Source organism: Cupressus sempervirens, chromosome 8 (genome assembly GCF_028749045.1).
Source record: "Cupressus sempervirens isolate cs-2001-9-10 chromosome 8, ASM2874904v1, whole genome shotgun sequence".
Taxonomy (NCBI): Eukaryota; Viridiplantae; Streptophyta; class Pinopsida; order Cupressales; family Cupressaceae; genus Cupressus; species Cupressus sempervirens.
In genome coordinates this window covers 759,410,175-759,436,259 of record NC_143125.1, presented here as the reverse complement: position 1 = coordinate 759,436,259, position 26,085 = coordinate 759,410,175, and the positions used below count along the sequence as shown (strand labels likewise).

Sequence of the window (26,085 nt, the reverse complement as noted above, 5' to 3'; positions counted from 1 at the left end):
CATTCCTCCTTGGATGTCCATAAAGAGGAAGCACATAATGTTGTCAATGATTGTGCCAGGTATTTTTTTATTTTATAGTTATCTAAATTAATTTATAAATAGTGCATGAAAATGGTTATAATAATTACATAATGTTTATGTTCATTCAATTGCTAGGTAAATACCAAGTTAAAGATATGAACATGTATATTGAGCTCCTAATTGACGAGTTGTTGAAGTTATGGAATGGCATCACTATGTATGACATCTCTAGACCAATATGACATCAACAATTTCAATTCCATGCAATGCTTGTATGGACAATACATGATGCCCCTGGGCTAACTCATTTTTGCGGTATGTTATATTGTTAAGATTACATAGTTTTGGTCTGTTATAGTGCTTACACATTACTATCGAATGCTTAAGTTATGCATGATAATTTTACATGATCCAATTATACATGATCTTTTAGGTCTTCAGATAAAGGAAAAATTTGCATGTCCAGTTTGTGGTCCGAAGATGAAATGTCATCATTCAAGAAGTTTAGGAAAGCAGGTGTTTGATGAGTTTAGACACTTTCTCCACAATAATCATAGGTATTAAATTTTTGAAAAACATCTTTTCAATGGGAAAGAAGAGACATCATCAAGGCCATGAAGAATGACACCTCATTTATGAAAGTTGGAATATGATCAACTAAATCGTCGAGGTAATGTCCAATTTGTCGTCTGAAGTCTACAATTTGTATTTTGATATTATCTTATATTTACTAATGCTATAATTGATGCTCGTGAAGGTCGTCAAGGCATCAATGACCAACTTCCTAGAGGAATGAAAAGTTATCCTACTCAATTTAGTAGGTTACCATACTACAAGGATCTCCCAATCGCACATTTGTTTAATGCTATGCATATTGGAAAGAATGTAACAGAGATAATATGAAAAATGTTGGATGGAAGGCGTGATAGAGAACGAATTGCTAAAATATGTACTGACATTCATGAATCCAATCATCCACTAAAAGTTTTCATTGAATCAAATAGGAATGGAGACCACATAAATACAAGTGCCCTTCCTTGGTTATCAATAGAGCAACAAAGTGATACATTAAAACAAGTCATAAAAAAATAAAATTTCCAACAGGATTTGCTGCAAATATAAGCACTCTTATATCAAAGAAAGGTGATTTTGGGCCAGGGTTGAAAACACATGATTGGCATACCTTCCTCAAGGTAAGTCATGTTTTCTATTTACGATATATTTGTAAGATTTAATGTAGTAACAATTGCATTATTTAATAATATATTGAAATGATCTTTTTTAATGATTGCAGTTCATCCTACCTCTATCCCTTCCACAATAGTTTGACAATAGTATTAAACAAGTTATATATGATCTTGGAAAATACATGAGGTTAGAAGAGTGTTTTTTCTTAGATTTGTAGCTTTTTATTTGAAATCTCCTTTATGTGTTTTTGCGTGTTGAATCTCTTTTAGGTGGTTATCATCTAAAGAAATTGATAAAAAAGATATAAAATATTAGAAGAGAAAAATTTCATAGCTTATGTGTGAAATGAAAAAGTGTTTACCTCTAACATTTTTCAATGCTCAAGAACACTACCTCATACATCAAGTTGAGGAGATTGAATTGTGTGGACCTGTACAAGCTAGATCAATGTGGATGGTTGAGAGGCACTTGAAATTTATGAAGGGCTTGGTTTGAAAAAGAGCACATCCAGAGGGTTCTATGATAGAGGGATATATGATATACCAGACCATGGTGTATATCAGTGAATATCTTCCAAAGTTTGCAGCAGGTATCCATGTAGATCGCATTTGGGATCCTAACTTTAATGACAAATTCAAAGGGCAGTACGTGACGGGGAAAGGTAATGTCTTTCTACAATTTGATGGACAATGAAGTAGCATATCAAAGCTTAAATGATGTCTACAAAAGCCTGTATACACAAAAACACATGCATACACACACCATGCATACATACATACATACATACATACATACATAGATATATATATACCCACACATAGAGAGACATGGACATAGGCAGGGAGGTAGACCAACAGAGAGCAATACTAAAATTGTCATTTAATTATTATGATGTTTTAGTTGATAGACCAACAAAGAGTAGTACTACTGAAGCTGATCCATTTCCTGGAGCAGTTCGTGTGATTAGTACTAGTTTGTATGAAGGGACATTGTTGCTGAATAAGAAAACTATGTTTCCATTAAAAGAATGAAAGCTTCCAAGTGCTTTAAAATTGATATTATTTAAAGTGTAAATTTAGTTTACTTTTACATTACTCATTTTGGACTGATAAATCATTTATGTTTTTGTAGGTAATAATGCTTTCTTTGAACATCTTTTTCATATGACATTGAGACTATTTGGACCCACTATACATAAAAGGTACATAGTTTCATATCATTGCTGCATAATTTTTCTTTTCTTCTATTTATTGTAATATATTAAAGTTATTGATCTAAAAATCTATTTGTTTTAATGTACCAAGTTAGACACCTTCAATAGAGGTAAACATTAATTATTATAAATTTTAATGTTAATATAGAAACAAATGTCATATTATTATGTTCTTTTCTTTATGGCTTTGGAGTTATTTTGATGAAAGTATACGGATATTTGATGTCACAAATGATAGGAAAAAGCTACAATGATTGATGATCAAATGCAATCTAAAATACGAGCATCATATTTACATGACATTGGCCTTAGTACTAACCCTGTATTTATCACCCAATAAATTACACAAAGATACACTAATGAACTTGTTAACATTATCACCAAGGGTGACAAAAGTGAGGAGAAAGAGGCACTGAGAATAGAATTGGACCGTAGAATCCAATCTTTGAAGGTAAGCAGTAATTCAACTAAAGTAGTAATAGAAGTTCAATAGATATTAATAGTTTATAGTATCTTATGGATCATGATCTCTAATTTTATCTATTCTTGTATAGACATATGTGCTAGTTGCGACATCACATGGTGAACATGGTCAGGGTTGTTGCGCAGTACCTTCGTGTAAGTAACACTTTGTTTGTTTTGATCAACATTATAACACTTACCTTTTTTTTGTGGAAATTTCTCGCTAGTATCCCATTTGATCTTTATCCATTGAAAATTTCTTTGCTAACAATATTCTATTCTTCAGCTCATGATGAAGTGCAGACTCCTCCTTCGGTTGGTGGTCCACTATTGTCTGCTGCATTGTCGGCAACAAGGACCATGCAAACATCATCGTCTATGCCCACTAGAACTGGTAAAACCTTGTTTTGCTATATTTTGTAATGTGCTATATTTTGTAATGTCTTTCTAAAATTTGATGGACAATGAAGTAGCATATCAAAGTTTAAATGATGTCTACAGAAGCCTGTATACACACAAACACATGCATACACACACCATGCATACACACATACATACATACATAGATATATATATACCCACACATAGAGAGACATGGACATAGGCAGGGAGGTAGACCAATAGAGAGAAATACTAAAATTGTCATTTAATTATTATGATGTTTCAGTTGATAGACCAACAAAGAGTAGTACTACTGAAGCTGATCCATTTCCTGGAGCAGTTCGTGTGATTAGTACTAGTTCATATGAAGGGACATTGTTGCTGAATAAGAAAACTATGTTTCCATTAAAAGAACGAAAGCTTCCAGGTGCTTTAAAATTGATATTATTTAAAGCGTAAATTTAGTTTACTTTTACATTACTCATTTTGGACTGATAAATCCTTTATGTTTTTGTAGGTAATAATGCTTTCTTTGAACATCTTTTTCATATGACATTGAGACTATTTGGACCCACTATATGTAAAAGGTACATAGTTTCATATCATTGCTGCATAATTTTTCTTTTCTTCTATTTATTGTAATATATTAAAGTTATTGATCTAAAAATCTATTTGTTTTTAAAAAGGTGGAATTTACAAGCTACGGAATTAAAAAATCAGCTGATTGCATCTATTGAGGAGAAATTTGAAAAAAACATTTTTGACACTAGCCTACTTTTGAAAAGAGTAGCAAAGCATATAAAGACTGTGAGGGATCAATATAGAAGGGCTCTTAAGGATAACCCAAAGTATGACTATCCTCTTATGATTCCACCGATGGAGTGGAATGAAATAATAGAAGATGCAAAGGAGAAAAGGCTATGTGAACATAGAGATAATGAAGTAGCACAAAGCAAAAAGAAGTATGTCATTATAGTATTAAGTACATTGTAATCATGCACTAATTATTGATATTTGTAAATATATAATCTAAGATGTTTGAAATTATTCATAGATTGCAGGACACATCAGTGGCTACAAAAGCGAGAGTAGAAAAGGTTGGCCAACAAAAACTTGGCTCTGGTGGCTATATGAATCTCCAGTCTCGACTTGTAAGTAGAGCAATAATTTTTTTAAAAAAAAAATATAATGTTGTAAATAGTTCTATTTAATGAAACCATACATGGAAAACTGACATTATGAAGAAAAAAACATAGGGCACAGATTTCAATGTGGAGGTCTTAGATGAAGATAGAAAAATTGCCTTGAAGGAAGGCTATAAAGTTGTGGTTACATGCCTACATGAAGAATCTGTAAGCCTTGCACAAGAATCCAGTGCACCAAATGATATCTCATAGGTAAATTGGTCAGATGAAAAGTAAATGAAATTAAATAGTTGAGAAGATTCTTTTTTGGTATTAGTTTTAAACGTAAATTGACTACATAACAATGTGCATAACATTTTACTGTAGCCTTCATATCCTACCATAGAACCTGCTTGTGATGAAGGCCATGATGTGCATTATAGTGGTGGAGGTATTAATTTGCTATTGGAAATTAATTATGCAATTATGAATACAATTTAACATCTTTAATTGGAATTTGACATGTATCCTTTTTTTGAATATTTCAGAGCATGTTGAACATCATGCTAAAGGAGTGGACCATGTTCCAAGTGTTCAACATGTTGACGCGATGGCAGATCAAAATGTTAATGTACATGATGTGGCATTGTCAGGTAAGAAAAATGCATTTTATGTTGTATTCGTACTTAATTACAGACTTGTAACAGTTGAAAAAGAAAAAGAGTATGCTAATTTATCCCATTTACTTGTTCTTGCAACAGAGCCCCCTTTAGTGCAGCAACCTCTTGCTCCACAGAAGAGAAGGAGCCATCATAATTTGAAATTACACATGCCAGAAGAGGAGGAGAATGATGCAGATATGGATGCTCCTATGAGCACTTTTCTTAAGAGAGCTTAGAAAATAAAATTAAAAAAATGACGTTTTAAAAATCTTCTTTGATAAACCTTGTTGGATAATGAAAGAACTTTGTTTTAAGTAATTATGTATGAATGATACGTATTAATACAAATTTTTATTTTATGTTAATTAATATTGTTATGTGTTAATGAAGTTTTGATTAGTATTGTGTATTAATGAATTTTATATAATATTAATGAATGTTATGTGATTGTATTGATTGAATGTTATAGTTCAAAAATGGATGAATGAATGAATGAAGTATGTAATTAGATGATAATGGGTACTCTAGATTGATGTTAGGGGGAGGGGGCTGAGGCCAAATGAGCTTCCACCTTCATTTGGTTGGCCTTGTTAAGTAGAGAATATTATAGTATTCTTAAAACCAAGTGAAGCTCAAAATAACATAAAATGGACACTTTGCATGTTGTAGGTCTAAAATGATCCACAACTACTGCTGCCCATAACATACAATGCAAATGTGATATGGGATTTATGTGTGGCTACCTACAATGTTTGATATTTGATCATTTTGTTCCCTTTATATATTTACCCATTTTTTTTTTGCCCTCAGCAATAGTTATCAATAATGATATTCTGAACTATGCATTAGGTGACTTAAATGACCATTATAGGTAAATACTACAATATCATTCTAATAGAAATGGTTGATCAAAGATTCATCTCCATCTTCGGGGAAGAATTTGATAAATTCTCTATTGAATTTTTTACAATGGTACTGAAGCAATATTTCAGTCAAAGAATAAAAAGTTAAAAATTAGCATCTACTAGATGTGTACTTCAAGGCTTTTATTCTGTTGAGGAATGTTGTGTCACTGTTCACCCTGTTGCAAGTAGGCGCACACAAGGATGAAATGAAAAGTAAGTTCCACCCTTGAAAAATGATTATGCTGGTAAGGACAGTGAGGAAAGTGCCATGAAAAATGATTATGTTGGTATTCATGTTCCCTCTTCATGAGAATGAGCCTATGAGGTTAATTTTTTTTTTTTTTTACTCCACAGAAGCATGCTAACAGGATTGCTGACGAGGGCACATGCTTTCTTGTGAGTGAGCTAGGTTCTATAGCTATATGTCTCTTGTTTTTCCTCTTGATGTTAGCTCAGTTGTTGAGGTTAATTGTGTTTATAGGCTAGGTCTGTTTAAAATCTTTGATTAGAATTGTCCTACTTGTGAGATTGTTTCCCTTGGTTATATTTTGGATAACTAGTTGAAAATGTTAAACTATTGTGGATGCAATGTAGAGAGTTTTTTTAAACTCATTTGTTAAATCTGTTGATCACAAACTTCTTGTCTTTGAACTGCCCTTGACATCAACAATAGTATTTATTTAGAATATTATAATAGCTTTATCAAAGTTTAAGAATCTATGGTATTATTTAGGTCAATAAGTTATAGCATAATACAAAGTAGATCAAATTGTGAATTTTTTGTGAATATTCTGCAAATTTGCTAAATTAGAGGGTTTCATTAATACCAAAGACCTTGTCCCCAATATGTCAAGTGTAGGCCCTAATATGACAAGACTAAGGACCCTGAGTGTATATTATATATATGCCATATATTTGGTCAATATATCTAGCTCAAAGCTTCAAGATAAACTCTTCATTCTACCATTTGCATTCAACCTTAGGATTCATGGGACTAAATTTTTTTTTAAGGTTACATTACCATTTTAATATGAATAATGACATAGTATTTTATTAATATAGTTTAAAAAGATTAATATGGTTCTATCTTTTTATGGATATAAAAGTTTTAGGCTTCATCTATATATATATATATATATATATATATATATATATATATATATATATATATATATATATATATATATATATATATATAAAATCTATGTCTTGCATTGACATACCTAGATTGTACCTTGACTTCTGCTGCTCGACTAGAAACACAGGCTTAAGAAGGGGTCCCTATAGTGATAGTCATGCATCTGCCAATGACCATATATAAATTGATACATGTAACCTTCTTCAAATATTTTTGCATCACTGAAAGTTCTTAATATATTGATTTTTAATATTATTCATGTCTGTAGAATGGTTGTTGCAACAATACGAGCTGTACTGATCACTATATCATCTTACAATGTGAAAAATTCAGCAAGCTATGATGGCTTATCAAGCATCACATTTTGTTTATGTCCAACAAGGAGGATTTTGACAAATGATATGACATTAGCAAGTAGGCATATTACTTCAATTTCTATTAGAAAGTATAGGAGAACTTGTTTGGTAGTAGCACAGGCTTCTCCTATTTTGGATCCAATCTTCTCAACTTCAAAGAATTTGAATGACTCTTCAAAGAAATCAAGTAAGATTTTCTTTAGAATAGGGTCTTACAATTTCCTTGCATTTAATATAATTGGGCCGTACTTAATTTGGTAAAGCAGATTCCTTTTGTTATGTGTAAAAGGGAAGGACTATTAAATGTGATCTTTCACTATAATTTAAAATCACCTGGCTTATGGAAATCTATTCATACCTTCCTGCTAAAGGATCTGTAGCCAAACTTGGGACTTGGACCTAAATGAGCATAGGCTTTTTAAAAACTGGTTCAAAACATGCATCTTGTTATGTATTTACTTTTGTTACTTTTCCAATTCTGTTAAGGTTATTATGGACTTCGGTTTGGTTTATTTTTAGTCGCCTTTTGCTCCATACCGAATTGAAACTCTCCTCTTTCTCTTATTTCAGCTTTGAATGCATATTTGTAATTTAAATCTCTTTAGAAAGGTTAGAGCTTCCTCCTTTGGCTTTTGAACTTTTCATGATAAAGTTCAGTTCAGTGGTAAAATAAAATAGTTGGGCATATTTTTGTGGAAGACAAGCTCATAGCATCTAAGTCTAGGAAATTTTATTAGGCTATTTCAATTGATTTCTATTGGTAATTAAAAAATTCATAGTTGTAGCTTCAATAAATGTGATTGGATCCTTATTTTAAGGTTCGGATTAGAAAGAAACACACTAAGGTGAATGCATGATGGTTTAAAAAGATTAGGAATTGACCTATAAGGAAAATACATTATTATCTATAATGCAATTTTTTGTCATCTTTTATGTTGTAGCTGAAGCAACCTTGATTTTGATCCATCACAGGGAGTCATTATGGAATGAGAATAAATTATTCACTGGGTGTGTGGATGTACCCCTGACTCAAAAAGGAGTAGAAGAGGTTTTTGTCACTAGAAAAAGGATTAGCAACATTTTAGTTGATCTGATATTTACTTTTGCATTGGTTCGGGCTCAGATGACTGCTATGCTTGCGATGACTCAACACCATAGGAAAAAGGTTTTTTAGTCAAATCTTTACTTTATGTTTATGCCAACATTAACTACTTTGCTTCCCTATATATGCAAGGGTAGGTGTTTAAATGGTTATTACTTGAGTTCAGTATCAATTCTCAAGAAATTTAAATTATGTATCCAGTAAGAGTTGACAAATGCATAGATGAAGTTTTATTCATTGAGAAAAATGAGGGGGTGATTTTATTAGATAAATTGCATTTGGTAGGAGCCTTCTGAATTTCCAATTATCCTTTTTTTTGAGGCCTTCATATTCCTAAAAGGTTATTGTGGCCATTGCTACTCAACCAATTTCTAAACCACTGCTCAATAGTTGACTTCTGAGTTTCTAAGATTTTGAGTAGTTTTTTGAATGTTTAGAGCTATAGAGGCTGGTATCAAACCTCTTACCTTTGGTTAAAGCTAGAAAACTGTGTGCTTACATGGGATTCACCGAACACCTGGTTCAATGTGATTTGTGCATCTTAAAATTTCTTGAATAATGTCAATATTTTCTCATTTTATTTGGAATATGCATTGGGAACTAATATAATTACATCCTTCTATAATCACCCTGTGTTCACAATTTTTTGGTCAATTATCATGATAGACTTGAACTTGAGTATCATCTCAAAGCCATGTGTCTATTGTTTTAAAAAATGATGATTATACAATTTGTATAAATTTAAAGTCCTTTTAATGAAAACAAGAATAAAATATTAGATTCATTTCTTTGGAGGTAGTTGTGAAATGACTATCCCAAGTAGGCTGAGGTGTTTAGGATGTCGTTCTAGTTCTTAAATTCAAATTCATTGTTGTGGTTTCCATAGCACATCTATAATATGAGTGATTAGGTTTGGATGTCAACATTTATATAATGACTTGTTAAACAGGACTAAAGCTTGAAGTTGAATTCCGTGTGATGCAGGTACCAATAATAATACATAATGAGAGTGAGTAGGCCAAGGCATGGAGCAGGATATTCAGTGAAGATACTCAAAAACACTCTATTCCAATCATAATAGCTTAGCAACTCAATGAGTGCATGTAAAAGCTTAATGCTAACAATTCTTGGATATTAATAGTTTCAAACTGTGTATAATATAAGTTTATAACGATTACTCCATAAATGTTTACTGCAATGTAGGTATGGAGAATTGAAAGGCCTCAACAAATAGGAAATAACTGATAGATATGGAAAGGAGAAAGTTCATGAATGGTGTCACAGTTATCACATTACTCCCCCAAATGGTGAAAGCCTTCAAATATGCACATAACATGTTGTTGCCTACTTTAAGGAATAGGTGTGGTACATTTTTATGAATCAAATATGCTACATTTATTTTGTTATAAATGTTCTTTTTATAGTGGTGTGTAGATATATTATGATTGGGTTGTTTGTTAGGCTTTCAAATTCTGTATGACTATACGTCACAAAACAAGTAACTTGCACATATCCATCTTCTGGATCTAATATGTTCTGAGAGGTATCAAATCCTTATGAAAAATGATCTTTTCTTGTTTACATTTATTGTAATGACTAATTAAAATATGTTATACTACACATGTAGCTGATGTTATACAAAAAGCTTTCATATACTTTTCATAGTGCTACTTTCTTAGGAAGACTTTGATTTATATGGTTGTTGTATGTAATGTCCCGTTTCTATAAATACTTGAGTATTTGCTCTGAATCAAAGATTCCAAGTAGAACAAGAAGTAGAATAGAATGTGTAACATCATGTAATTGGTCTTGCAACATTTTAGGAAATATTTGACACATAATCCACAAATAGATCTTCCTTATTTGTGATATTAAAGCATATATCATTCCAAATAGGATTAGGATGGTTAATTTAATCATATGGAATACTAAATTTGTTAATGGGGTTCAACTATAGGAGAGGTAGGATAAGGGGCATATTAGGGTGCCTTAATCAATCATCTACCCTAGGTCCAAGAGAAAATGCCATCACTCTTGGTTTCCTGTGGCCGTTGCCATCCATACAAGTGGGTGTACCTAGTGAAAAATCCATATCCAATCATTCCTCTACCTAAGGTCCAAGAGTGGATACCATCCCTTGTGGCCTCATGTGGCCCTTTACCATCCATTTGAGTGGGTGTACCTAGTGAGGAATCCATAGCCATTCCCCTCTTCCATAACCACCCTTATCCTCCTTCCTATGATTAAAGTTCCTTAACATAATGGCCAAAATGGTAAGGATATGAGAAAACTACAATAAGATTTTATGCTCTTCCTTTCATACTAAATAAGTTTTTCTCATCTATCTGAAGAATCATCTCTATTATGTTAAGGTTGGGAATACCTCTATTATGGGTAGGTAGGAAAATAATAATTTTGTATTCATTCGATATAATTTCATAGTAAGAAAGCCTTAGGTGTTAATATTTTACTACTTTTCCCCATATAGGAAAAAGTTTTGAGAATTGCCTTAAATAAGTCTAGGCCCTGGTCAACAATCATTTAGATATTTTTGATGGCATGTGCTTCATACACAACATTGATAGTGGTTACATATAATGTTGCAAGAAATGTACTGGTTGACCATAATAGTTTTATAAAAAGAGTAGAAGATGCTAGGAAAGTTAGTTAAAGTATACAACCTATCATAGACATCTAGGAATTTCCATTCCCATGCTCAGGTCTATGAGAATATTCAGAGTCTAGATGCACAAAAGCCCATTCTATGTTAGGAAGAGATTCCAATTTTTCTTGAAGTGCTTCTCCAATGTCATGAGCATCCTGCAAGGGCATATCACTGGGTAGCACAATGTCAACTTCAAGAAAGAAATGAGAAACAAATGTGTAAGCTTTGACAGTATCAATATGGTGTATGTCTTTGTGATGATTCCAATAGAGATATGTCAATTTCTGCAAATAATCAGGCGATGCTATTTTCCCCACTAAAGAATTCACATTCTCCAAAACTATGCTTGACCATGTCCTAGTTGTACAGAGTGCTAATTGCACAAAAGACCCACTATCAGCTTTAGTATTTCAAATTACACACATTAATATAAACTTGAAGCATACTTGGCATCTGCTCAGAGGAAGCTTGGTAATCTATATTTTGGCTTTAGTGATCACAAGATTATACATCCTTCTTGCTACCACCACCACACAAATAACTTGATAGACACTAATGATCAAGTTTAAATAAAAAAGAATACATCCTCTTTGTTATTGTGCATGCTTGCAACTGTTATTACTCACTAGCATTCTAAATGCTTTTAAGATATAATAGGTTTATAAAAAGGGCAGAAGATGCTAGGAAAGTTAGTTAAAGTGTACAACCTATCATAGACATCTAGGAATTTTCATTCCCATGCTTAGGTCTATGAGAATATTCATAGTCTAGATGCACAAAAGCTCATTCTATGTCAAGAAGAGATTCCAATTTTTCTTGAAGTGCTTCTCCAATGTCATGAGCATCCTGCAAGGGCATATCACTGGGTAGCACAATGTCAACTTCAACAAAGAAATGAGACAAAAATATGTAAGCTCTGATAGTATCAATATGGCTTATGTCTTTGTGATGATTCCAACAGAGATATGTCAATTTTTGCAAATAATTAGGCGATGCTATTTTCCCCACCAAAGAATTCACCTTCTCCAAAACTATGCTTGAGCATGTCCTAATTGTACAGAGTGCTAACGGCACAAACGACCCAATCTCAGCTTTAGTATTTCAAATTATACACATTAATATAAACTTGAAGCATACTTGGCATCTGCTCAGAGGAAGCCTGGTAATCTATATTTTGGCTTTAGTGATCACAAGATTATACATCCTTCTTGCTACCACCACCACACAAATAACTTGATAGAAACTAATGATCAAGCTTAAATAAAAAAGAATACATCCTCTTCATTATTGTGCATGCCTGCAGCTATTATTACTCACTAGCATTCTAAATGATTGTTATCAGTGTTACCATCTATAAAGACAAAAGTCTATATATCGATATGTACATACAAAGAGAGGTTAGATATGGTAATCCTGAAGGAGCCAACTGGTATTATCTGCAATCATGTGTTCTAAATACGTTGTATACATACATATGCCTTGCACTAGTCATTACTATCATCTCTGAGGAAATGAAACCTCAATATTGTTCTAAACAAATAAGATCTCTAGAATCAAGTAATGCAAATGGTCACATCTACTTGGACTCTTTAAAACAACTACTAATTAGTGGAAAGTGGAAACATATTCTATGTTTGATGTGGGTTATATGAGTTAGCTAGGAGCACATATAGACATTATTTGGCTTTATTAACTACTTAGGCATTATTGTAGAAAATCAAAATGTGAAGTATCCTATGTTACAGTGTAAAGTAAAAGGTCAGAGAAGTGCTTACCACTATTGCTCCAGCTAGATCAATCCACCAGTAAAATTTACTTCCAAGAACTGCAGTGGTGAGATCAATTGAATTGGTGATGACATCAAAGAAATGATCTTGGGCATATGCCTTTACTATCTCATTTGTAAAAGTCTAGCAATAGATTACAAGGACCAACTTCACAATAGTAACTGAAATCATAATTCCAACAACCCAGAACCACCTATCTCCTTCAAACAATACACCTCAGTTCTGCATAATTTAGGAATGAAGTTGGTGTAAGAGTATTACTTATGTGTAATATGCAAAAGTAGCTCATTTAAAAGACAATACACTAATGATGGAACAGATGGAAAAGAGCAGAAGAAAAGTAGAATATTTGGTGTAGAACAAAAGCATACTCCATATCACATTTAAGCTCAACATTTTACAGCTCCAAAATAATGATCAGAATAAACAAGTATAAAACTCAACTTTTAGGACAAGGAAGTATGGCTTCATTTTTTTCACTTTTAAATCACTGGAAAACCGTGTAAATCAGGCCAAGTAAAACTCAACATCAAGGATTTCTATGAGTATTTTCATTTGTATCCACTTACAAAATTTTGGAAAAAATAGAAAGCCAGAGCTCAAGCCACTTATACCATGTAATTCCTTCAAAAATGGTGAAGGGGGTTTACTAATCCAAAATATTAACACTCACCTGATGATGTTGTATTTAAAAACATACATATGGCCTCCAAAACTTGAATATTATTTTAACTTAGCAAAACCATGTTGTTTAAAGGATTTAAATCATCATCACAAAATTGTATCTGTGGTTGTAATTATGTCCAATAAAATATACTTTATTTGCAGTAATAGGATACAAAGCTAAACAAGTGACCAAAAAAGCATATAATATATCTTCCATGTTCATGAAAAGTTCAAATCATCATGAGAACCATTAGGGGGAAATAGATATCTTGTTCTTAAAGGTATATCCTTGAATGGGGAATTTACCTTTGAAACAAGTTGTCAAATAGACTCTAACACGATCTGTAATCCCAATGTAACCATAACTGAAGCAAAAACTAGAATTCCCTGCACACGGAGCATTCTATTATGAATTAATGCTAAATTAGTGTTGGAAAATTCACAATGCTCATTCTTTGATCAATTAATACAGACCATGACAAAAATAATATGAACATTCACACATTAATGAGTAACCATAGCAATAGAAAACACAAACTACAATGAACAATCTAAAACAATTTCTTACACTAATCAATAATAGAATTCATCTTCACTTATATTGATATCTGCTATGGAATTGCTTAAAGATCTTAATGAGTCTCATCCTAATATTATTCATAAAGTAAAATGAAACCCCCATTACTAAGGATGTAGGGTAGCACATAAATGCAATTTGAAACAATATCAAAACATCAAGTTGCAAAGCTTAAGGTTAAAAAATAGTAACATCTTTGGATTTTGGATTTTGTAATGAAAAGGTTTCCCATATGGATGCTTCCCTATTACATGGGATCTCTTATCAAATCTCAAATAAGAAACCAAAGGATAAGAATTCAAGAGGCCATGAGAAGAGCTTAAAGTACATAATATATAACAAGCACAACTACAAGCGGAAAACCTAATTAATAACCATCAAAGTTGCGTAAGTTTTAGGTGATGATATTTAAATACCTGACCTTTTAGGTGATTATATTTAGCTATCTTGTTCCTTAACAATATTGATACTAATATCATGTTATTGCTTCCCTAATTTTTATGTAGAGCATTTTGATGAATATTCAAGATACAAAAATAGGCATTGTAGTAGAGAAAAGGTTTGATGCAGAAAAATCAAAAAGGGGATGCACTCACTTAAAACTTCTGTTCCTACATTTTTTTGGAAGCTGTACCTTGTCCTAGTTTTCTCTACCCTCCCAAACTTGTTCTCATGGCTACTAGATTCAAGGTTTTGGTGTGCAGATATAAGCTAGGTTCAACTTGGAAGTGTTTGATGATTTATCAGTATTCCCACCTTAGACACTGTGTTGACTGATATGATATTTATATGTATTGTAATGCTTCATTATTTATTGAAACTTGTCCACATTCATTCTTTTCCTCCAATCAGGTCACCTTTACCATGGAGCAAGAAAATTGTGCGATGGAAAACCATTTGCTATTTTTTTTGCATGTTTTCTATTCTGTAAGCAATTATTTACATCACAGACTTAATATTTTTCTGCTTGTACTTTGACAAAAAAAACATGATGTGCATCTCAATGTTGAAGATCCTAATGCTAATGAATACACTAAGCCACATGTAGATTATTCACAATTAAGTGATTGGTTAAATCAGGTTATACTTGAAAGCATTCATGACCACTTTGTTACTAGTGACTGGTCAAAGGTTGCTCGCCAAGGTGAAGCAATGGATGAGAGTGATGAAGATGATGACTTTGCCTATGGAGATTTTGAAGATCTGGAGACGGGAGAGAAATATGGAGATGAAGCTAATGATAGCCTAGAGGACAATAAAAATTTGAAGTTTGCAGAAGAACAATGAAGACTAAAAAAGCTTGCACTTTGTGCCAAATTTTATTCTCAGTATCCTTTTGGCTATTTTGTTTTCCAGTCATACAATGCCTATTTTTAAAGACATTTAGTTTCCACAGTTCATAACATTGTGAAAAAAATATTCTTGGACAACACTGTGTATGAGATCCATCCTTAGGATATGATGCAGGATTAGAAGTCCAAAGTTTCCCTTGCATGGGTGACTGCATTGCAAGAGTTGGGAAAGTCTATTTCTAAAGAATTAGTAGTAATTAGGTACACAGCCACCTAGGCACAATAAATATGAGTGGGAAGAGCTAAATGAATGTCTAATTTAAGGTTGGGAATTGGGATAGATAAATGGAATGCTCGGATTAGTAGTAAATAAATTTAAACAAAAAAAGATTATCAATTTAGCCAAAACTTAATATTATGTGCAAGAGACAACACAATATTGGTCACTGGTTTCTCTTATTTAATACTTTTGGCACAATAAGTCTATAAATTAATAATAATAAATATACTTGTGTGAATTGCAAACATTATTTATTGGTAACTCTAATTTGGAATGTTTTGCAGCATCTCATTGTCACCTAACTCAAATGGATAGTCACGGCTTAACTCATATTTACATCTTCTAACTAGATTTTCTTTAGCTTTGTGAATAAAGTGTCATATGGCAACCTCATTTGTTGCAGATATACGTGCCCTCTTTAGTTGCTCTATAATTATCTTGATAGGTTCACTAGATAAACCATTCTTCGAGGGCACAAATCATGTCTTGACCTCTGGAAGTTTTGATGATAATTGCACTAGCTATGTTTAGTTCTTTTTCATGGTACAAATATGAGGTGGATTATTGTAGCACTATTGGCTCTTGATGGCGATCACACTACCTAATGTTATACACATTTGTTTCCATTTACAACCTATGGAGATATATGTTGATGATGAGGCAAAATTGACACTTCATGGTTTACTTCAGGTATTGAATTTATTTGAGTTTAATAATGTCTGATAAAATAGTAACAATTCTCTCTTTTTTTGTGTTTGGTATTTATGTCTTGAGATTCTTCCAGTACTACATCAAACTAAGCGAGCTGGAGAAGAACCAGAAGTTGAATGATCTGCTTAATGCACTAGACTTCAATCAAGTTGTGATATTTGTCAAGAGTGTTAACAGAGCTGCAGAGCTGAACAAGCTTCCTGTGTAGTGCAACCTTCCATCAATCTGCATTCATTCTGGAATGCCACAAGAAGAAAGGTATGTTTGATGTTGTTTTTCTTTTTGAATCTACCATGGTACTTAATGTAACAATTCCCTTTTCTCAGTTGTTTTACCTCTCGATGTTGCAAAAATTTGTATTCAAACAGCTCCAAATATTAATGCTAGCAGAAATCCTATACACACAATTAGGATGGTAGGACATAAAATTTCATTTTTACATGGACTCTACTCTAGAAAAAATGTTTTTAAATTAATTTTTAATAAAGATTTTGATTAGGCTTTTACAAGGTTGTTGGATTCTTATGACAATAATTAGGATATCTTTTAGGATTGACAGTTGGATTATTGAATTGGGTTAAAAGATTAAAATTTAAATATTCAAATACCATGGGACTTATCTTCTGCCTTTTCGTCTAAGATCTATTCTACTAAGTAGTCTTAGATAACAAATAGATGAATTTAAAAGCAAGAAGTGCTCATATTAATGAACATGAAACCATTTCCCAATTCTATGTTTGACAGATTTATAGAGAACTCAATTTTAGAGGATTATATGCTAGCTTGGGGCCTACATTGGTGAGAGGTTTCCCTGCTAATGCTACAGCTATCGTCACTTGGGAACTTTCAACAAATTTACTGGGGGTGAAACAGTAGTAAGAGGATTACCTTCAGAGATGAATGGGTTTATACCTGTGTGAGTTTGTAAAAAGTGGTCTTTTCTTTTTTCAGTAGATTGTCCTTTATCCATAAGAAAATGATATACTTAGATAAGCAGGCATATTGATGTACCTAGGAACTGGCATTATGTCATGGGACTTAGCCAACAATATTTTTGTACCAAGTATAGTGCATTGTAATGGTATTGTTCATATAATGTTGATATTTACTCAAGAGGACTATTTTTATTTAGTTTTATTTGCTAAGTTTCCTTTTCAGTTTGATTTTGTGCTGGTGATGCTTCAGACCCAAATGCCTACAAATGCTTCATGTAGTGTCCAGTCTCAAGCCCTAATCACTAGGCAAGCTCCTAGCTCTTATTACAGTTTTCTTACTGCAATGTCATATCCAATTTGCATGTGATTCTACTGACCTAAAGGATCCTTAACCACAAACAATAGTAGTCTCCTCTGCCCAAGATAATACAACTTTGGATTTAAACAAGAAAATCGCAGCAACATTATTAGTGAGGATTTGTGTCTACTCAAAAACTTCTTATCTAAGAAAGCCTTCCTGAGGGTTGTGAGCTTGTCTATTTCTCCTTTATGTCAAAGGTTCAATGTGAGCATGTTGCTAAGAGTTTACCCAAGGTTACAAATGCAAAGTGAACTAGTTTTTGATTACCTCTTTTATTAGAGTAGATTTACTTGTGGGGTGTATAGCACATGGAGAGCTTGCCCGCTTATTTAGAGTTTTGTTTCTCACCCTTTTCTTGAATATCATATCAAAGAAAATACAAAGAGCTCGCACAAGTTTGTATGATTCTCTCTCTAATTTTGGCAGATAGAAAACTATTATGGCTTGAGACTATGTTCAACATAATTTACAACCTCAACAAGAGTTGGAATCCCAGTTTTATACATATGTGGCATTGGTTGCAATAAAAAGAATGTCACTACGTCATCTAGATATATTCAACAAATCAATATGCATATCTTGCAATATTGGCTTTCCATTAGACAACATTTCATGGAGGTAGTCAATAAAATAGTTCAAATGCCTTACCTATGATTCCACATTTTGCATACATGTCTACCAGGGCAGTTACACCTTAAACAAATATATTCTCTCAATATATCTATTTTGTGCATATCCAACAACCATGGCTTTTGGTGACCACATTACGTTCAGGCATCCTGTCAAACAGTTCACATGACTTATCTATGCTTCCATTTTGCAAGCATGTCTCCCTAGGAAAATGCTACTACTTCATCTACATTATCTGAGAAAATCCTTTATGCTTTGATGGATGCCTATAGCTTATCCCAAAGCTCTCATTCAACAGTTATGAGATGATCAATCAAGAGGAAATAGTTGAGAGCTTAGAGTGACACAATTTCTAGATGATCATATGAAATGAAATGGGTGTGCAAGTAGAATGAAACTAGAAAGACATTGTGTACAGATGAGGGCATGAAATGGATCATTTTGGAGCACTTAGAAAATACACTTAGCATTCAATACATATCATCATTCGAGATCAAATGGGTGTGTGGGATTATATGCATAGTGAATAATAAAGGAGGGAATTGAACCCTCCTCGAGGCTCACACTTGTTGAGGTCCACTTCAACAATGGCCCTTCTTGTGAAATTGTTGTGTAAAACCTTTCTAATGAGATAATGTGTTATGAGCTCTTCATCAGTGGGATGGAATGTTAATCCAGTGTGCATCACCCATATCATGACTCTAACTAAAGTTAAGAGAATTCAATAATAGAGGATCTTAACTTTAGTTACAATCATGATATGGGTGATGCACAACTGCCTCTTGGATTCACGTTCCATCCCACTGATGAAGAGCTCATAACTTATTATCTCATTAGAAAGGTTTTACAAAACAATTTCATAGGAAGGGCCATTATTGAAGTGGACCTCAACAAGTGTGAGCCTCAAAAAAATTTCGACCAAGCATTGGTCAAAATTTCAACCAATGCCTAGCAGTTTTCTACCAAGCATTGGTCAAAATTTTGACCAAAGCATGGCTATTTTTGACCAATCATTGATAGAAATTTTGACCAATCCCTGGCAGTTTTCGACCAATGCTTGGCAGAACTTGTGCCAACATGTTTGAAAGGTTTCGACCAACATATTGGTCAAAATTTTGACCAACTAATAGGTTGGTCAAAATTTTGACCAAAAAATTGGTCGAGATTTGGTCAAAAATTGGGTCAAAATTTTGACCAATAATGGTCAAAAAATGACCTCAAATGTACTAGTGCCCCTTCTTTATTGCTCCTCTTAAAGATATGTGGTCTTGGCTATATTAAAAAAATGATTAAAATATAAATGAAATGGAAAACTGATACCCTATCTTTAGCTGGAAAGATTCAAATTGCCCAAAAGGTATTTTCAGCTCATCATATCTACTTTTCTTCTACTTGGATTTTTGACAAATATTAATCTAGTAGCACAGAGAGAATTTTGAGGGAATTCTTCTGGCCTGATGGTTTGGGTAATAAAAGAAGACATAGTGTGAAATGGGAGTGGTGTTGTCTCCCTAAGAAACATGAGGGGCTTGGTATCAAATATCTCAAGGTCCATGGGATAGCTTGGCCTCAAAATGGATTATTCAATCCCTTTCTAGAGAAGAACAATGGAAGGTTTTGATTAGGAACAATGTTACTAAGTGTAATACTAAGAAAGGAAAAACTTGGAGAGGAGTTACTCTATGTGGTAGGATCTTTGGTAAATTTCAATTCGCTATTTTTGGTTCAAAAATTTTCAATCTATTTGGAAGGCTTGGGGTATTGCTAGGAGCTTTATCAAGAGTAGGGAGGCTATTAGAGGATCTCCTACCTACTTTTTCATTGACAGAACTTTATGGTGAGGTGTGGAGGCTAAACCCCTAGCTCTTACTCTGAGTTTCTCTACTAAGAATTGGTACAAACTTCATATACCTTAGGTCAAGATGTGTTAGTTGACAATTGAGTGGGGACTTGGAAGGGATTCTCTACCAAGTTAAACATCACTATTACTCATAAAAAGACTTATCCTATTATTTATAAGGATGTGGGCATGTTTTATCCTGGGTTACCATGAATTCTAACTAGTTTCTACATTGGGCTAAATGGGAGGATGACACATAATTTGCTTAAAATATCTACTAAATAAATTTATTCCATGATAAAAAGTGATTGTTCAATTTTTGATAGAGTGAACCATGGCTAGGGACTGGGTTGGTTTGTTTCCAAATGGCATTTTATCTTTGATTTTTTCTGGCACACCCTTTGTGAACCTAAGAAGTCTTGTTTTAGATGGTTTCTTCTTTTAAGAAATCTTGTTGTTGGTTTCTTTGTTCCTCATGATAAGATCAGTTTGACTATGCGTAAGGCTTATTCTATTTCTAAGACTTATGAACACTTATTTTTTGAGTGTCCTTATGCTCATGGAATTTTGTCTATTTTTTTGGCTCTCCTATTAAGTGGAATAGTGCTCCAAGTTTATCTTGGAGCAAAATGCTATCTAGATTTGTGGATTCATTTGATTTAAAAGCTACCCTTTTTTGGTCTACCCTTACTTGTGAGATTTTGTGGATCCTCTAGAAGGATATAAATGGAGAGATCTTCCAAAGGTGAAGGAGGCAACTTACTGAGTTTGGTTGTAAACTCACACATTTTCATGTTATGTCATAGGTTGCTACTACATTGGAGATCTCCAAAGATAAATTCATGATGCTAATGAGTGAAGGGCAATTTCTGATACATCTGAAGGATGTGGTTTCATGAAAGTACCTAGGTATGCATAAAGATATGCTTAACTAGAGGGAAATGGAAATTTTAAATTAATATATGTAGAAGCTATTGATTTAGGACATGATGGTGGATAATGGAAAGTACACTCATGAATCTAACTTTTATAGAGCAGTCTCCAAAGTTTAGTTACTACCACTAGTTAGATGTTAGTACTATGCTGACTATTTTTTAGCCTCATTCTTTTTTGGCATGGATGTTCTTTGTATCTCAATTTTATTTATATATAAACTCCATTGATCTAATGATGTTAGGTAATAAGTCTATTCTTGGTAGTACTAGGACTTAGTTCTTATTGTTAGTTGATGACTATAGTATGCCATTGTGCTTCTGTTATGTAAATCTTTCCAAGAGGTGCTGGTATAGGACTGATTCATGGAAGTCCATTTTTAGCTCTTGCAAATTATGTAATCTCTGGTTAAACTCTTTTAATATTTTTTAAAAATTGGATATAGTCTTGGTGGTAACTTGTGTGCAATTCAATGTTGGATCTTTGTCTTGTCAAGAGAAAAGTTTAGGATATGGGATTAATTAATGACCACAATTATGTATGTATGCTTTAGTTTTGATAATTTGTATGATTTTTTAGTATAAATTCACCCAATGTGTATTCTTTTATTCTATCTCTTCTTCAAATTGAGGATGATGGTATTGATAGATACTATCGGTTGTTGTATTACTTAGCCACAAGGGCATTTACATCACATGACCAAATCCTTTGAGATAAATAAATGTAAAACAAAAAGAAACTATCTAAGATGTAGATTATTTTCTCTATACATTACATCGAATCAAAATTTGTTTCCAAGGAAATATTTTTGTATTAATCAAAAATGAATTATGGAAGATTGAAGAGGAGGTTGTAAAAAGAATCACCTTCTTGGCATCTAAAATATAATATCTTGTTATAAGGTAACAAATATAAGATGGTGAAGTGAAAGTGTGTCCAATGGACAAGACACTAGATTGCAAAGCAAATTTTTGTTTTCAATTGGCAAAGATCCCCTATGAGCCACCAAATCTATAGAGATTCCCTAAAAAAATTACCTTTTGATTTTCTCAACATCATGTCTTCCCATTGTTCCCTTATTCTTGCGGACATGTGTCAATTTTGTGCACGTTCTTGAAATTTCAAGATCTCCCTTCTTCAATAGCCCCATGACTTTGACATGTGTCAACATGATAGGATTCAAGAGATTTACCACATGACCATTTTTGTGAGCTTCCACCCAAAAAATGTGTGTTAGGGTTGTACCTCCATCAAATCTCAAACAACTCAATCTCACACCTTACAAAAACACTACCAAGTAGAAAAAATAAGAATTTGTTGTTGGAGGAATTAGTAAGTTACCTTCTCATGATGGAAAATTAGTTAAAGTATAACTCACAACCATGTCATAAGTGAACAAGAGATAACATGATAAAAAATATGTGGAATGGGGATTTGTGTAACCATTCTTATGATTACATGATCATGTTGCCAATATATAGAAAAAAAGAGAATGATCTATAAAAGCCAAAGTTTGGTTACAAAAGAAAGGGACTGGTTTTAAGTAGAAAATTTTCATTCTAGCTAAAGATCTAATTACTTATCTTTCTAAAAAAATCCTTATGTTTAGGATGAGATGCATTTTGTAATATTTTTAATTAACACATTGCATGATTTGTAGTGTTAACGTGTTTGTTATTAAGATTTTCCTCACTTCAATTTTTTCTTTTTTAGCACTAGGACATGAATCTCTACTCAATTTGAAGTGAGATACAAGAGGTGTACTAAGTAGCTCGACATTCTTCATATTGGACGTATCAAGAATACTTTCAATATATGTTTCTTGTGATAAATATGTTTGCTTCTTCTCTATTTCATGCATGAGCTTTATGCCCAATATATGTTGCACATTGGACCCAAATCTTTCATTGCAAAATATTTACCCAAAACCTTTCAACTCATTAATCATATTTTTATCAAGTTCAACAAGTAACATATCATCCACATACAATAATAATATAATGTATCTTTCTTGGTCATACTTCTGGATATAGACACAATGATAAGATTATAACCTTTTAAAACCATGTTCCAACATAAATGAATCGAATTTCTTATACCATTGACAAGGTGCATGTTTTATCCCATAGAGATTCTTCTTCAACCCGCAAAATAAATATTTGTTTCCTTTTTATTTGAAACCTTTTGGTTGCTCCATATAATCTCTTCCTCCAATTCACCATGAAGAAAGGTTGATTTTACATCTATTTGTTCACATTCCAAATCTAGAGCAACAACAAGCCCAAAAAAATTCTAATGGATGAAATTTTAACAAGTGAAAAAAATCACTGAAGTCTGTGTACCTTCTTTTAGAGAAATTCCTTTCACCACCAACCTTGCTTTGTATTTTTCTATTTTCTTGTGACCCTCATGCTTGATCTTGTAAGCCCATTTGTTTTGCAGAACTTTTCTCCCTTTTGAAAGCTTTACCAACTCCCAAGTTCTATTTTTTAGTAGAGCCTATTTCTTCCTTCATCACTTTCATCCATTCTTTATTATACTCATCTTCATGAACTTCCTAAAAACTAGCAAGTTCACCTTCATTAATTAGTTAGAAAGATATATTTTGAGGTATATAATTATGTGAAGGCTTATGAGACTTTGTACTTCTATGAAGAAACTATTCTTTAGGTTGAATTTCTTGTAAGGGATCTTTCATGATTTATTGTTGTTGTCCCTCATTCTCCACTTGTTTTCCATCATTCCCTTGACCTTTCCTATTTTCTTGCATTGGTAGGATATTTTCTTATTGTTCCTCAATCCTGTCTACAACTTTGTTTACCTCCAAATTTCCTACACTCCTCTTGAACATCCATAATTCATAAAATATAAAATACATGTTCCTATCAATCTTATGTTTTACTTGGTCCCATAAATGAAAACCAAAATCACCATCCACATATCCTAAGAAAATGTATTTTAGGGGTTTATCATCTAAATTGTTTATGTTATGTTATGGGAATATATACAAATGCTCACACCCAAATATTTTTAAGTGATAATAATTTACCATTTTACTCATCCAAATTCCTAAGGGATGCCATTGTCCAAGGTTGTAGTAGGAGATCAACTTAAGAGGTTGCAAGTTGTACTTAATGCTTCTTCTCAAAAATGTTTTTCCAATCCGAAGTTTGACAACATACTTCTCACCTTTTCGATGATGCTAAGTTTCCATTTTTTATCCAATCCCATTTTGTTGAGTAAGGGACACTATTTTCTCATTTTGTATGCCAAACATACTAGAATACTCTTGAATTCATTAGAACAATATTCATCACCATTGTATGTTGTTAAACAAGAGAGCAATTTATTAGACTTTATTTCAACAAAATCATGAAACTTCTAAAATATATATTGAATACTTCATCTTTAGTTTTCATAAGGTAAGTGCAAACCTTCGTAGATGCATCATCTATAAATGTGACAAAGTATACAGACCCTCCTAATGATCTAATGTTTACCAACCCAAATACATTAGAACGTATCAATTCTAATAAAAAAAAATTTCCTCTCATGACCACCTCTAATAAATGAAACCCTTTGTTGTCTACCATAAATGCAATGCTCGTACAAAGATCAAGATTACAAGATTTCAAACATGAATTTTTTTTTTCACCAATGAGGATATTTAAGCCCTTATTAATCATTTGAACCAAGTGTTTATATACCATGAATCTACAATAATTTCTTCTTTTTTTATAGCAACAACATCCAATTTCTCTTCTATTGCACTTAATGTACATATAGTGTTCCTATCTTGGATCCTCTATCATGAGCAATGCCCCTTTACTAAATTTCCAATCACTTTTTCCAAAACTTTTAGAATATACTTCATTATCCAAATGTCTCATAGAGATCAGACTCATATGCATCTCTATAACATGCCTAACTTTTCTTATTAAAATAGTTTTTCATACAAAATTATTTGTTTCTTAAACACACTCTACCATGATTACCAAGATTATACACAATAACGTTATCCTTATTTGGGGTTACATGATGAGATGCCCTAGAATCAAGGATCCAATCGATGCTATAGCTAGAGGTACATAAACATGTGCATCTTCCATTGAAATAGTAATTAAAACCTCATTATTTAAAACTATAGTTGAGCTATCACCTTCATTTGTGTTGACTAATTTCTTGTTTGCATTGCCCGAATTTTTAATACTTTTTCTCTCTCTTTAAGATACAACATTACTTTTTCATGTATGTAGCAATACTTTAATTTTTTTACTCTTGTTCTTAGTTGAAAAAATAACTCACTACTGAAAACACTCTTCGCCACACACTTTGCCAAATTCTTCTAACTTGACATGATCTCCAACCTATTTTGTGTGCATCAGAATGTTATTGTTGTAGTTACTTCTACCTTTTCACGTTAAACATGATTAGTTCACCTTATGTCTCTATAGGATAGTCTCTGTAGGTTAAACACAACTTATTTTCCTCTTGTCTTTGTAGGATAAGAATATGACTAATTGACCTTCTACCTTTCCAAGATAAGAACTAGTTCACCTGAAGAAAAAAATTGTCAATATCTTTTAGTTTGACCCAACTTGTCTATGATACCTGTTGTAAAATAAATAACAATTTAAGTGTGTGATATACACACATTAAAGGAAAAAAAAAACAAAAAAACAAATCCATAAATAGAGAAAGAATCACAATGGAATAAGTAGAGTCAATCAGAGAAATGTATTGAACCCACTTCAATAAACTAATTCACTTATTATTATTCATATACTAGCATTACTGTTTCAAGAGATATATATTGGATGTATAAAGTACACAAGTTATAAATAGAGGGTGCTAAA

General features: G+C 32.6%; 2 pseudogenes; one reads left to right on the top strand and one right to left on the bottom strand.

The window, feature by feature from the left end:
• Window positions 1–7,363: 7,363 nt before the first annotated feature.
• On the top strand, window positions 7,364–9,912 carry LOC149544640 (2,3-bisphosphoglycerate-dependent phosphoglycerate mutase 1-like; annotated as a pseudogene).
• A 1,334-nt stretch (window positions 9,913–11,246) lies between these two features.
• Window positions 11,247–13,380, bottom strand: LOC149544639 (metal tolerance protein 11 pseudogene; annotated as a pseudogene).
• Window positions 13,381–26,085: the final 12,705 nt, after the last annotated feature.